Source organism: Rutidosis leptorrhynchoides, chromosome 6 (assembly GCF_046630445.1).
Source record: "Rutidosis leptorrhynchoides isolate AG116_Rl617_1_P2 chromosome 6, CSIRO_AGI_Rlap_v1, whole genome shotgun sequence".
NCBI classification, from domain to species: domain Eukaryota; kingdom Viridiplantae; phylum Streptophyta; class Magnoliopsida; order Asterales; family Asteraceae; genus Rutidosis; species Rutidosis leptorrhynchoides.
This window is the reverse complement of record NC_092338.1, coordinates 55316515-55330357: the sequence shown is the minus strand read 5'-3', so window position 1 is coordinate 55330357 and position 13843 is coordinate 55316515.

Sequence of the window (13843 nt, the reverse complement as noted above, 5' to 3'; positions counted from 1 at the left end):
GCAAAGTACCTCCTCCCAGGTACCACAGTGACGGCAAGGCGATTTTTACCCCAGCTAGCTAGACCCCCGAAACACTTCACAAATTTCCCCCCGGAGGGAGAAATAATTCCATGCGGGGCGCCCATACTGAGAATCGAACTTGCGCCTTTCTTCGGATCAAAGCTTCCCCCACTGTGGGCCCAGGGATCAAAGGCATCGGGTACCACTGAGCTATAAGCTCGTTTTTTCAATTTTATTTGATTTGTACATTCCAAACCCGCTTCCTATATTCACCTAGCCTTCAACAATAGTCTCACAAGACTTAACGCTAACCAAACCCATGATTAAACTTATACATGCACACATTATCAAGTATACATATATGTATATATGTGTGTGTGTATATATATATATATATATATATATATATATCTACGCATATATTCATACATTTGTGCATAAGCTAACGAGTTATAAACGTACAAATGATTAAGTGAGCACCTTTCGAAACGTACGGGAAAACGGGATGTTACAACTCTCCCCCACTTGAATCGGAGCGCGTCCTCGCGATCCAAGCCGCATGACAAGAAGGAAGATAAACCAGCACAAACTCTTCGGGCTCCCAAGTAAACTCGGAACCCTTACTACGGCGCCATTGAACTTTAAAAGTCCTAACCTCTTTATGTCTCAACCTTTTGACTTTCTCATCAAGTATGGCAATCGGTTCCTCAATATACTCTAACCTATTATTTAGCTCAATCTCGTCTAATGGAACCCAAGATGAATCATCCGCAAGACACTTACGGAGATGGGAAACATGAAATGTATTATGGATTCCCGCAAGCTCTTCGGGTAATTCCAAACGATACGCGACTTCACCAACACGAGCTAAAACCTTAAATGGTCCAATACACCGAGGAGCTTAACTCTCCTCGTTTCTGGAATCGAATAATACCTTTCCATGGCGAAACCTTAAGCATCACCATGTCACCTTCTTGAAATTCGATCGTTCATCTACGCTTGTCGGCATACGACTTTTGTCTATCTTGAGCCTTTTTCAAATGCTCTCGAATCACATCAATCTTGCTATTCGTCTCTAAAACCAAATCGGTACTCCCGATTTCCTTTTGTCCCACTTCACCCCAACAAATCGGGGTTCGACACCTACGCCCATAAAGCATCTCATTAGGTGGCATCCCAATACTAGTATGATAACTATCATTGTACGAGAATTCCACCAAAGGCAAATGCTCGTCCCAACTACCACCAAAATCGATAATACATGCTCGTAACATATCCTCCAAAGTTTGATTCGTACGTTCGGTTTGACCGTCCGTTTGAGGATGATACGCCGTGCTCAACTTCAATTGCGTACCCATATCTTCATGAAACTTTTCCCAAAACCGAGATGTAAAACGAGTATCTCGATCCGAAATAATAGATATAGGAACACCGTGTCGATAGATTACTTCCTTGATAAACAACTTAGCCAAGGTCTCCGACGATATCGCTTCCTTAATGGGAAGAAACAAAGCACTCTTCGTCAGTCGATCAACTATAACCCAAATCGAATCAAACTGGGTTCTCGCCGTTTTAGGTAACTTTGTGATGAAGTCCATGGTAATGTGCTCCCATTTCCATTTCGGGATTTCTAACAGTTGTAACTTACCATACGGCTTTTGGTGCTCGGCTTTAACTTGCAAACACGTGACGCATTGCTCAACATACTTCACAACATCACGTTTCATGCGCGGCCACCAATAATCTTTCTTTAAATCAAGATACATTTTCGTTGCGCCCGGATGAATGGAATACTTTGACTTATGTGCTTCATCAAGTAGCACTTGTCGGTTACCACCCATCTTAGGTACCCACACTCTTCTTCGAAACGACAACAAACCACGCGAGCCCATAGTAATGAACTCAGATTGTCCCACAATTCGCTCCGCATGCTTGTTGTAAACGTAAGCCTCTATTTGAATCACACCGAGTTTTTCAAGAAAATCGTTAGTAATAATCATACGTAACAATCCCAATCGTAACGCCGGGTGATGACTCTTTCGACTTAATGCATCCGCGACCACATTCGCCTTGCCAGGATGATAAAGTATCTCACAATCATAGTCTTTTACCACATCCATCCACCTACGTTGACGATAATTCAAATCTCGTTGAATAAAGAGATGTTTCAAACTCTTATGATCCGAATAAATCGTACACTTGACACCATACAAGTAATGGCGCCAAATTTTCAACGCATGAACCACCGCCACCAATTCAAGATCGTGAGTCGGGTATCTCTTTTCGTGTTCGTTTAATTGTCGAGAGGCGTAAGCGATGACTTTACCTCTTTGCATCAAAACACACCCGAGCCCATTTAAAGAAGCATCACAATAAACCGTCATGTCTTCTACCCCTTCCGGCAACACTAACACCGGAGCTTGACACAATTTCTCTTTTAATAATTGAAAAGCAATTTCTTGCTCATTCTCCCAAACAAACCTCGCGTTCTTCCTCGTCAATTTCGTCAACGAAGAAGCGATTTTAGAAAAGTCTTGGATAAACCGACGATAATAACCGGCCAATCCGAGAAAACTTCGGATTTCCGTAGGCGTACTCGGTTGTCTCCAACTCTTCACCGTCTCTATCTTCCCCGAATCTACTTGAATACCGTCTTTGTTCACAATGTGGCCAAGGAATTGAACCTCCCTTAGCCAAAATTCACATTTGGAGAACTTAGCATACAACTTCTCCTTTCGTAATGTCTTCAATACCTCACGCAATTGACGTTCATGTTCTTTCATACTTTTCGAGTAGACTAGTATGTCGTCAATGAACACAATCACCGACTTGTCCAACATAGGTTGGCACACTTGGTTCATAAGATCCATGAATGCCACCGGTGCATTCGTAAGACCAAAAGGCATAACTACAAACTCGAAATGCCCATAACGCGTTCGAAAAGCTGTTTTCTCAATATCTTCCTCACGGACCCGCATTTGGTGATAGCCGGACCGTAGGTCGATCTTAGAGAAATACGTTGCACCTTGGAGTTGGTCAAACAAATCGTCGATCCTAGGTAATGGATAGCGATTCTTGATCGTCACTTTGTTCAACTCCCGATAATCGATGCACATCCGCATACTTCCATCTTTCTTTTTCACAAACAAGACCGGAGCACCCCATGGCGAGGAGCTCGGTCGAATGAAACCCTTTTCAAGCAACTCTTGGGTTTGATTTAACAACTCTTGCATTTCTGTCAGTGCTAAACGATAAGGAGTTTTAGCAATGGGGGTAGCCCCCGGAACCAACTCAATGCGAAATTCTACTTGTCTTTCCGCCGAAACACCCGGTAACTCGTCCGAAAAAACGTCTTCGAATTCACTAACTACCGGAATTTCACGAATGGGTGGTGGCTCATCATGAGTATCCACAACATGGGCAAGATAAGCCATGCCACCACTAACAAGAAAACGACGTGTCCGTGCATAAGAACATATCGGCACAAGTCTTCTTCGTTTATCGCCGTGAATAATTAACTCTCCCCCACTTGGGGCCTTTACACGAATAAATTTTTCGTGACATGCAATATCGGCTCTATTATGATCAAGCCAATCCATACCCACAACGATATCAAAATCGCCCAAAGTCATAGGAATGAGATCAATTTTAAAGTTTTCGGCACCAAACACAACATCACAATTTTTACATACGTCAACCACTAGCACCGTCTTGCCGTCCGCTATTTTGACTTCTACCGGACGACTTAACTTAGCTAATAGCTTATTAAGTTTAGGTACAAATCGAGGTGACACAAAAGACAAATTTGCACCACTATCAAATAGAATCCTTGCCGGATTAGAGTTAACCATGAAAGTACCTGAGACAACTTCGTTCGATTGTTTGGCTTCATCATTGGTCATCAAATAATTTCGAACCCTAGCCGTACCCGCCGCCTTTTCTAATCGCTTAACATTATCATTGCTCAACTCGGGACACTCGGGCCTCTTGTGCCCTTCTTTACCACAATTGAAACAAGTAAATTTGGGTGTGGAAGGTGAGTTGGGGCAATCACGAGAGATGTGACCTTTTTGTCCACAAGTATAGCAAGTGGGTACATGACCACTGGAGCCACCTTTCTTCACACTGTTAACACTTTCGGAGCCCTTCTTGTTCTTTTTGTTGGAAAAGCTCGATTGATTCGAATTCTCGAACTTCCTCTTACCAAAAGTAAAACTACTCTTTCTCAACACAAGCGCCTCAAAACCCTTCGCCATATTGAACAATTCATCAAAGCTCTTCACCACGTTCACACTAATTTTATCTTGATAGTTATCATTCAAGATTCGATAGAAATCTTCTTTCAACATTTTATCATTCTCGACATACTCCGGGCAAAATTGGGTCTTGGACAAAAACACGGATTTGAGAGTGTTCAAATCCATCGACCCTTGCCTCAAGGAACGTAACTCGTCCTTAAGCCTAGTTAGATCGGCCGAAGTTCGGTACTCATCGAAAAACTCTACCTTGAATTCATTCCAAGTAAAATCCATGCATTGTTCTTCACCATAAACTTGGATTTTCGCATCCCACCATAGCTTAGCGACACCCCTTAACATGCTACAACCATACCTTGTCTTCTTATCAAGAGGACATTCACAAGTACGGAAAGCCCCCTCCATATCGGAGATCCATCGGGCACTCTTGAGAGGGTCTCGTTCACCTTCAAAGGTGGGGGGTTGAGAATCCTTAAAATTCTTATAAAAGAAGTCCCGTATCCCCACATTATCCTCTTGATGAACGGCCTTCACTTGCTCCTTGACTACATTGACTAATTGCTCGTCAATCGTATCTAGAAACATTTTCTTAACATCCTCGGGGAACTCCGCCTTTTGACGTTTAAAGATGGCCTCAAATTTGGCCGTGAACTCAACGTCCTCACTCGTACCCCCATTTTCGGTGTCGTGTCCGTTTCTCATCTTCATTCTATAAAACAGAAAAGATTAAACAATGAACGAAACAAAAGGACATAACACGTATGCATATACGTATACCCCACACTACTCCATCTTACTCAACAATCGTCGTACATTACTTGTTTGACACGATTTGCACCCGTAACAATGGTAGCTAATCATTGTTACACGAACACGTCGCATTAACTTTCTAGTACAACGCCCGTCTTGCTTGATGATTGCTTAACACAACACAAAACAATTAGCACCAGGTTAGTTCACATAAACCAAAGCACTAACAATTCCCGATTAGACCCAAAGTCCTACAAGTCTCACATAAAGCATTCACACAATAAAGTCCAAGTCTAGGCACCTATCTCAAGTCACCTAAATCCCTTAGACCATGCTCTGATACCACTTGGAACAACCCAACCCGTATTCCATATGATAAATTTTTTTTTGTAATGATACACATTTACACGCCAATAAAATATGTAAACCAATCCACAAGTTCCATTTAAACGTTCAACAGTTTAAATGTTTACAAAAGGCACGGAGGCCATTAATTAAGTTCAATGCAAGTTTGACCCACTACAACGATAGTTTATAATCCAAACGACCCCTTGAGCATGGTTTGGGACTAAACTACCCAAAACGTTAGGCCAACTTTCAAACTTCAACAAAACATCATCAAAGGCCACCTAGTGCCCGATAACCCCTTTGCCCTTATCCGCACCTGCAACTAAAAAGATAAACAACGAGAGGGGTAAGCTAATGCTTAGTGAATGTAATAATTATACATGTTCATATATAACCTACTTACTTGCAATCACTTACACAATACCGCATACAAGCTAGCTATTCGACAAACATGCAAACATCATGCATAAACTACAATCCACAATCCACAAGGAGCTAGCAACCGACAATAGCATATAGTTCATAATTTAATATGCTAATTACACAATCACACAACCATGGTTAACCAATATCAAAAAGGAATGGTACTCAAAATTCCCATCGGTGTTCCTAACAACCGTTAGTGCACAACACATATATCACCAACCCTTGGACAACACATATCCGTTCATAAGATCATTAGTGTACAACACATATAACACCAATTTGGACAACACATATCCATTTAATAAACCGTTAGCATACAACACATATATTGCTAAATTAGACAACACATATCCGTTCATAAATCGTTAGTGTACAACACATATATCACCAACTAGGACAACACATATCCTTACGTACAAATAAGCACATCATATATGTACAAGTATACTTATTCCACTCACCTTGTCACAAGGATGGTGATTTAGCACTTCCGAGCTTCAATGCAATGTACCTAAATCATTAAGTGTACATTCAATTTCACAACTAGTGGGATTAACCACAATACTCCCACTTGAGCATTTAATGTCCCAATTTGCATTAAATGACTCAACTACTCACAACCTCCCATAAATGGCCAAGACTCAACTTTAAACACTAAGACTAGTGAATTAAAGTCTATTAACTTCAATTAACATAAAACTTAGGGTAATCCATACCCATTTCATCTAATTAGGTCAACTAGTACATTTTGACCCATTTTATATTACTTAGACTCACAATCAAGTCAAACTTACCCATTTTCACTTTTTTCATAAATCTTAAAGTGCATTAGTGACTAACAACACCAATTGACACTTACAACCTCAAATCACAAGGCCAAAACCCTAAATAGTGGCTATTAGGGTTTCCATACAACAACATAACCCAAACTCACCCATTTTACCCTCAAATGGGTCATACAAATCTCTAGTAACCCAAACCCTAGCCATTAACCAATTAAAACTTAAAACATAAAGTTAGAACTTACCAAGACTATCTTCTTGTAGCTAGTAACAAGGAGAACAACTTTAAATCTCGCTCCTAGGTTTGATTCACAAATCTCTAACTCCAAATCTCAAGATTAAACTAAGTGGGTTTTGTGTTTTGGGAGAGAAATTGGAAAGAAAATAGAAAAGGAAATGAAATAAATGAACTAGTGGTGGAGGTTTAATGCTCCCATCAGATCCACATATTAAATTACCAATTTGCCCCTTAAATTTAGTTAATTTGAGCTAAAATCGGAGTCAGAACTGCAGAGGTGCCGCGGTGCGGCCCATTTGTCGTGGCGCGACCTAACGAAGGAAAAATGACCAATTTTAACTTGACTTCTGATCTGGAATTGCTTTATATGCCGCGGCGCGGACCCAATTGTCGCGGCGCTGCCTAAGGCTGTAACTGGACAGTTCGACCGATTTAAACAATTTTCGATTTTATTTAATTTGTACATTCCAAACCCGCTTCCTATATTCACCTAGCCTTCAACAATAGTCTCACAAGACTTAACGCTAACCAAACCCATGATTAAACTTATACATGCACACATTATCAAGTATACATATATGTGTGTGTGTGTGTGTGTGTGTGTGTGTGTATATATATATATATATATATATATATATCTACGCATATATTCATACATTTGTGCATAAGCTAACGAGTTATAAATGTACAAATAATTAAGTGAGCACCTTTCGATACGTACGGGAAAACGGGATGTTACAGTATCTGTGCTAGCTCATTTGGCGTTGTTATTACTGAAAATAGCCGTACAATCCCTTTCGAAATTAGCCAATTTTGTCACAGCTCCAACAAGACAATTTCAACATTCATTCGGATTAGCCTTATTATAACCGTGATATATAAGTTTCCTTCCATTATCGTTATCGGGGAACCGTTTATATTTTACCATAGTAGCAGTAAACTTGATAATGCTAAAAATGAACATATATTTCATAGCATTATTCCTCAAGAAAGACAAGCTTTTAGTTGCAATTGTTCTATTTACAAGTAATATTCGTTTAAATAATAAAAGGTGAAGACAAAAGACAGATTCGACGAATTGAAGACGCAAATGACCAAAAAGCTCAAAAGTACAAAATACAATCAAAGAGGTTCCAATTATTGATAAGAAACGTCTCAGAATTACAAGAGTACAAGATTCAAAACGCAAAGTACAAGATATTAAATTGTACGCAAGGACGTTTGAAAATCCGGAACTGGGACTAGAGTCAACTCTCAACGCTCGACGCAACGGACTAAAAATTACAAGTTAACTATGTATATAAATATAATATAATATATAATTAAATATATAAATTATATATATATTATATTTATATAATAAACCATCGGCAGACTAAGATCCAAATTGGAGTGAGCTGGAATTTCAAACTCCGCGACTCGCGGAGTTTGAAGAGCAAAAATGCCGCGAGTTGCGGAGCAGCCAAATTCAAAAATCCCTATAAAAGGCAACACATTCTGATCGTTTTTAATATCCAAAAATCTATCTCTCTCTCAATATATACGTAAATATATATATATAATTTAATTTTAATTTTAATTTTAAATCCTAATAATAAGGGTATGTTAGCGAATGTTGTAAGGGTGTAAGTCGAAATTCTGTCCGTGTAACGCTACGCTATTTTTAATCATTTTAAGTTATGTTTATATTATTTTCATTAATGTCTCGTAGCTAAGCCGTTATTATGCTTATTTAAGCCGAAGTAATCATGATGTTGGGCTAATTATTAAAATTGGGTAATTGGGATTTGTACCATAATTGGGGTTTGGATAAAAGAACGACACTTGTGGAAATTAGACTATGGGCTATTAATGGGTTTTATATTAACTAAACAATACCTTGTTAATTTAATATACAAACTTATAATTCGACGTATTTATATATAACCACATACGCTTGACTGGGTACGGTGGGCGGGATATCTATAAATACCAATAATTATTCATTTTACCGGACACAGAACTGGATTAATAGTTAATAGACTTGTTGAAACAGGGGTGAATTACATTCAAGGGTAATTGGTGTAATTGTTAACAAAGTAGTAAAACCTTGGTTTACACGCAGTCGATAACCAGGTGTATTCATTAAACAAAGTATTAAAACCTTGTTACAATTCGAATCCCCAATTAGTTGGAATATTTGACTTCGGGAATAAGAATAATTTGACGAAGGCTTTCGCTCTTTATATTTATGACTGATGGACTATTATGGACAAATCCGTATGGACATATTAAATAATCCAGGACAAAGAACAATTAACCCATGGGCATAAAACTAAAATCAACACGTCAAACATCATGATTACGGAAGTTCAAATAAGCATAATTCTTTTATTTCATATTTAATTTCCTTTATTTTATATTTAATTGCACTTCTAATTATCCTACTTTCTAATTATCGCAATTTTATTTTATCGTTATTTACTTTACGCTTTAAATTAAGTCTTGTATTTATTTTTAATATTTTACATTAGGTTTTAATTGCGACTAAAGTTTTAAAAATCGACAAACCGGTCATTAAACGGTAAAAACCCCCTTTATAATAATAATATTACTTATATATATATTTGTATTTGTATAAAATAAAACTAATATAGCGTTAAGCTTTGATTAAAAGATTCCCTGTGGAACGAACCAGACTTACTAAAAACTACACTACTGTACGATTAGGTACACTGCCTATAAGTATTGTAGCAAGGTTTAAGTATATCCATTCTATAAATAAATAAATATCTTGTGTAAAATTGTATCATATTTAATAGTATTTCGTTGTAAAATTTATAAGCTATTTTATACCCCATAGCTTTAACATCAAGTATTTTTGGCGCCGCTGCCGGGGAAACTTAAAATCTAGCTTAAAAGCCGGAAGCGCAACGCTAATATAAAAAAAAAGATTTTTATTTTTAATTTACTTTTATAAAAAAAACGCTTTTGTAAAAATACGTTTTAAAAATCCAAAAATATAAAAAGAAAAAGAAAAATATAAATATTTTTAAGAGTTTGTTAAATATTTAAGTTTTATAAAGTTTCTTTATTTTTATTTTATAAAAATATAAGTCTTATTTAAATATTTTATATTTATTTAAAACATATAAAAAAAATTTAAAACTGAAAAAAAAAATATTAACTTATTTTTAAGATTTTTATTTTTAATAAGTATTTTTATTTTAAGTTTTTGAAATATATTTTATATAAATTATATATCTATTATTTTATCAAATTATTATAAAAAAAACGAACTGGGCCAGATTAAAATCGAAGCCCAAAGCATATTTTAATTATAAAACGAAACTGGGCCGAACTGTTTCAGCCCAATCGGAGCCCAGTTCTATCAAACCCCGCGACTTGCGGAGTTTTCCAGCTGGGAGTACCGCGACTCGCGGAGTTCTCTCTAACAGGCCACAGGAAGCCCTAATCTTGCATTAATTACGGAGTATATTTTAATTTTTATTAATAAAACCCTAATTAGGGTTTGATTAGTTAATTAATATTAATTAATTTAGTTTTATTTACTTAATTTGTAATATTAAGTTTATTTAGTTTTATTAATATATAAAAATTAATAGTTTTATAAAATAAATAATATAAAAATAATATTTTTATAAAAATTGTAATTTTTACAACTTTTAGTATATTTTTATATTTTATCCCTTTTTATTTGTTTTTAGCGTAATTTTTGTATTTTTCGCTCATAATTAGTTTTAAATATAGTTTTTGCCATAGTTATTTTTATTTTTAGATTTTTAGGCTTTGCCGTAAAATCTCTTAAGTGTTTTTTCTTTAGACTAAGATCTAAGTGCTTTAGAATTTTGCGACGCCTTTTTAAGTTTTAGTTCCTTTTTAAGTTATTGCCATTTGGGATATAGTTTTACTGGTAAGCCTTAATATTTTTAGACGCAACTTTTAATTTTTAGTTTTTAGTTCCTTTTTAAGTTTCAACGCGCTACTTTCTTACTTTCATTTTTCGACGCCCTTTTACCTATGTATCAATTATCACTCCAATTAGTAATCTCAATTTGCAATTTTAATTTTAAGTTAGTGATAGTAATAAGGTTGGGTTAGTCAAGTGTTTTAAAGTTTCTTAAGTCATTTTTTTTTATTTCTTATTTTTCGACGCCTTTTATTTTTTTTTCAACCCTTTTCTTTTTCGACCTTTTTCGACGCGCTCTTTTTCTTTCTTATTTCTCACAATTCTAGTTTTAGGACATAGATTTTTATTCTACTTCTTATCTAAATTTCTTAAAATTACGAAAATTTATTTTAAGTGGTTAAATTGATAGACATCAAAATTTTCTGGTTCGTAGTAATAGTTGGATTTGTACGTGGACCGGGTTATTGGAGCCAAACAGTACTCAATTATATTGAGAGCAAACGAATCCTGCCCCTCTGCTGCATCTTTTGGCTATTCGAAACGTGGGCAAAATCAGAAAAGTCTATTAATTGAATAACTTATATAATTTTTTCTTTCCTTTTAAAAACTAATAGGATATTCAGTGAATGCACCGAGTAAGACGTTCACCACCTTTTGTACGTTCACCCCCTGTAACTAGATCAAGACATCTAGCAAATATTACCGCTGTTGATTTTTCTTTAGAATCGTCATCCAGTCGACCAAGTACTCCAATTCAAATTTCCGATAATCCATTTTTTGAACCCGACCTCACAATTGAGAATCCGGAAAATATTCAGGGACGATTCATAGAACCTGAACCATTAATTTTTCCTCCGAAACCACCAATTATTCAAACAGAGATTGTTGAGGAACGAACCATTAAATCAGAATCCTCTATTGATTCAGATTCAACAAATTCAATTATGGAAAATCTGGAACCTTTAAGTATGGAAGACCGAATGAGAGCTAAACGCACTGGCCAAGGTCACGCAATTACTCATCCAGACATTAATACGTCAGATTATGAAATCAAAGGACAAATTCTACACATGGTGACTAATCAATGCCAATTTAGTGGTGCGCCGAAGGAAGATCCAAATGAACATCTTCGTACCTTTAATAGGATCTGCACACTATTTAAAATCCGAGAAGTGGAGGATGAACAGATATATCTCATGTTATTTCCCTGGACTTTAAAGGGAGAAGCCAAAGATTGGTTGGAATCGTTACCTGAAGGGGCGATTGATACATGGGATGTTTTAGTTGAAAATTTTCTTAAACAATTCTTTCCGACAACTAAAGCTGTAAGACTTCAAGGAGAAATTGTTACGTTCACACAGAAACCAAATGAAACTCTATATGAGGCATGGACAAGATTTGGAAAGTTATTGAGAGGATGTCCGCAACATGGTTTAGACACCTGTTAAATAGTACAAATATTCTACCAAGGATGCGACATCACTACAAAGAAAGACATCGATATAGCAGCTGGTGGTTCTATTATGAAGAAAACCGAAACTGATGCTTACAAAATTATTGATAACACTGCTTCCCACTCACATGAGTGGCACCAAGAAAAAGATATCGTTAGATCATCTAAAGCAGCTAGAGCTGATTCTAACCATGACTTAGATTCCATTTCAGCAAAGATAGATGCTGTCGAGAGACGAATGGAAAAGATGACTAAAGATATCCACTCAATATGAATTAGTTGTGAGCAGTGTGGAGGACCACATTTGACAAAAGATTGTCTCAGTATTGAATTAACAATGGAACAAAGAGAGAATATTTCATACATAAACCAAAGGCCTGGAAATAATTATCAGAATAATTATCAACCGCCAAGACCGATTTACAATCAAAACCAGAATTATAACCGAAATATTCCATACAACAACCAACAAGGTCCTAGTAATCAACAAGTATCCAACAATACTTACAACCAGCAAATACCTAATTTTCAAAACAAACCACCACAAACCGATGATAAAAAGCCAAATTTAGAAGATATGATGACGAAGCTAGTTGTAACTCAAACACAGTTTTTCACATCTCAGAAACAAACTAATGAACAAAATGCTCAAGCATTTAGAAATCAACAAGCTTCTATTCAAAATCTGGAACAAGAAGTAAGTAACCTAGCAAGGTTAATAGGTGAAAGAAAACCGAGAAGTTTACCTAGTGATACAAATGCTAACCCCCGGAATGAAACAGCTAAAGCCATTACCACAAGAAGTGGTACAACACTTAAACCACCTGAAATACCTGTAACTTCTGATGAAACTATTCCTACTCCACAAGAACCACAACCTGATCAAGATAAGGAAAAAGAACCGGTAGTTGAAAAGGTTAATAAAGATAACACAGTTAAGGCTAAACCTTATGTTAAACCATACCAACCACCACTTCCTTACCCGAGTAAAATGAAAAAAGAGAAACTTGAAGCCGAGCAATCCAAATTCTTGGATATGTTTAAACAATTAAATGTCAATCTTCCTTTCATTGATGTGATTTCAGGAATGCCTAGATATGCTAAATTCTTGAAAGATCTGATCACGAATAGAAAGAAAATGGAAGAACTCTCGGCTGTTACTATGAATGCTAATTGTTCAGCAGTGCTGTTGAATAAGATACCAGAAAAACTATCTGATTCAGGAAGTTTCACAATTCCATGTTTTCTGGGAAGTCTTAGTTCAATAGAAGCATTGGCAGATTTAGGTGCTAGTATAAATTTAATGCCGTATTCACTATACGCTAAACTAGACCTTGGAGAATTGAAACCAACAAGAATAAGCATACAACTAGCCGATCGATCAATAAAATATCCTAGAGGGATAATGGAGAACATGCTAGTTAAAGTTGGTACTTTAGTATTTCCAGTAGATTTTGTTGTTCTGGACATGGAAGAAGATTCTCAAGTTCCTCTCATATTAGGAAGACCATTCTTAAACACGGCTAAAGCACTGATAGACGTGTTTGGCAAGAACAGTGTTGTAAATCTCCCGAGATCTCCCCGAGATCTCCCCCGAGATCTCGTTTTTAGAAGGCTACCGAGACGAGATGTTCATCTCCCGAGATTTCTCGGTCAACCGGGTCAAACTTAGTCAAAGTC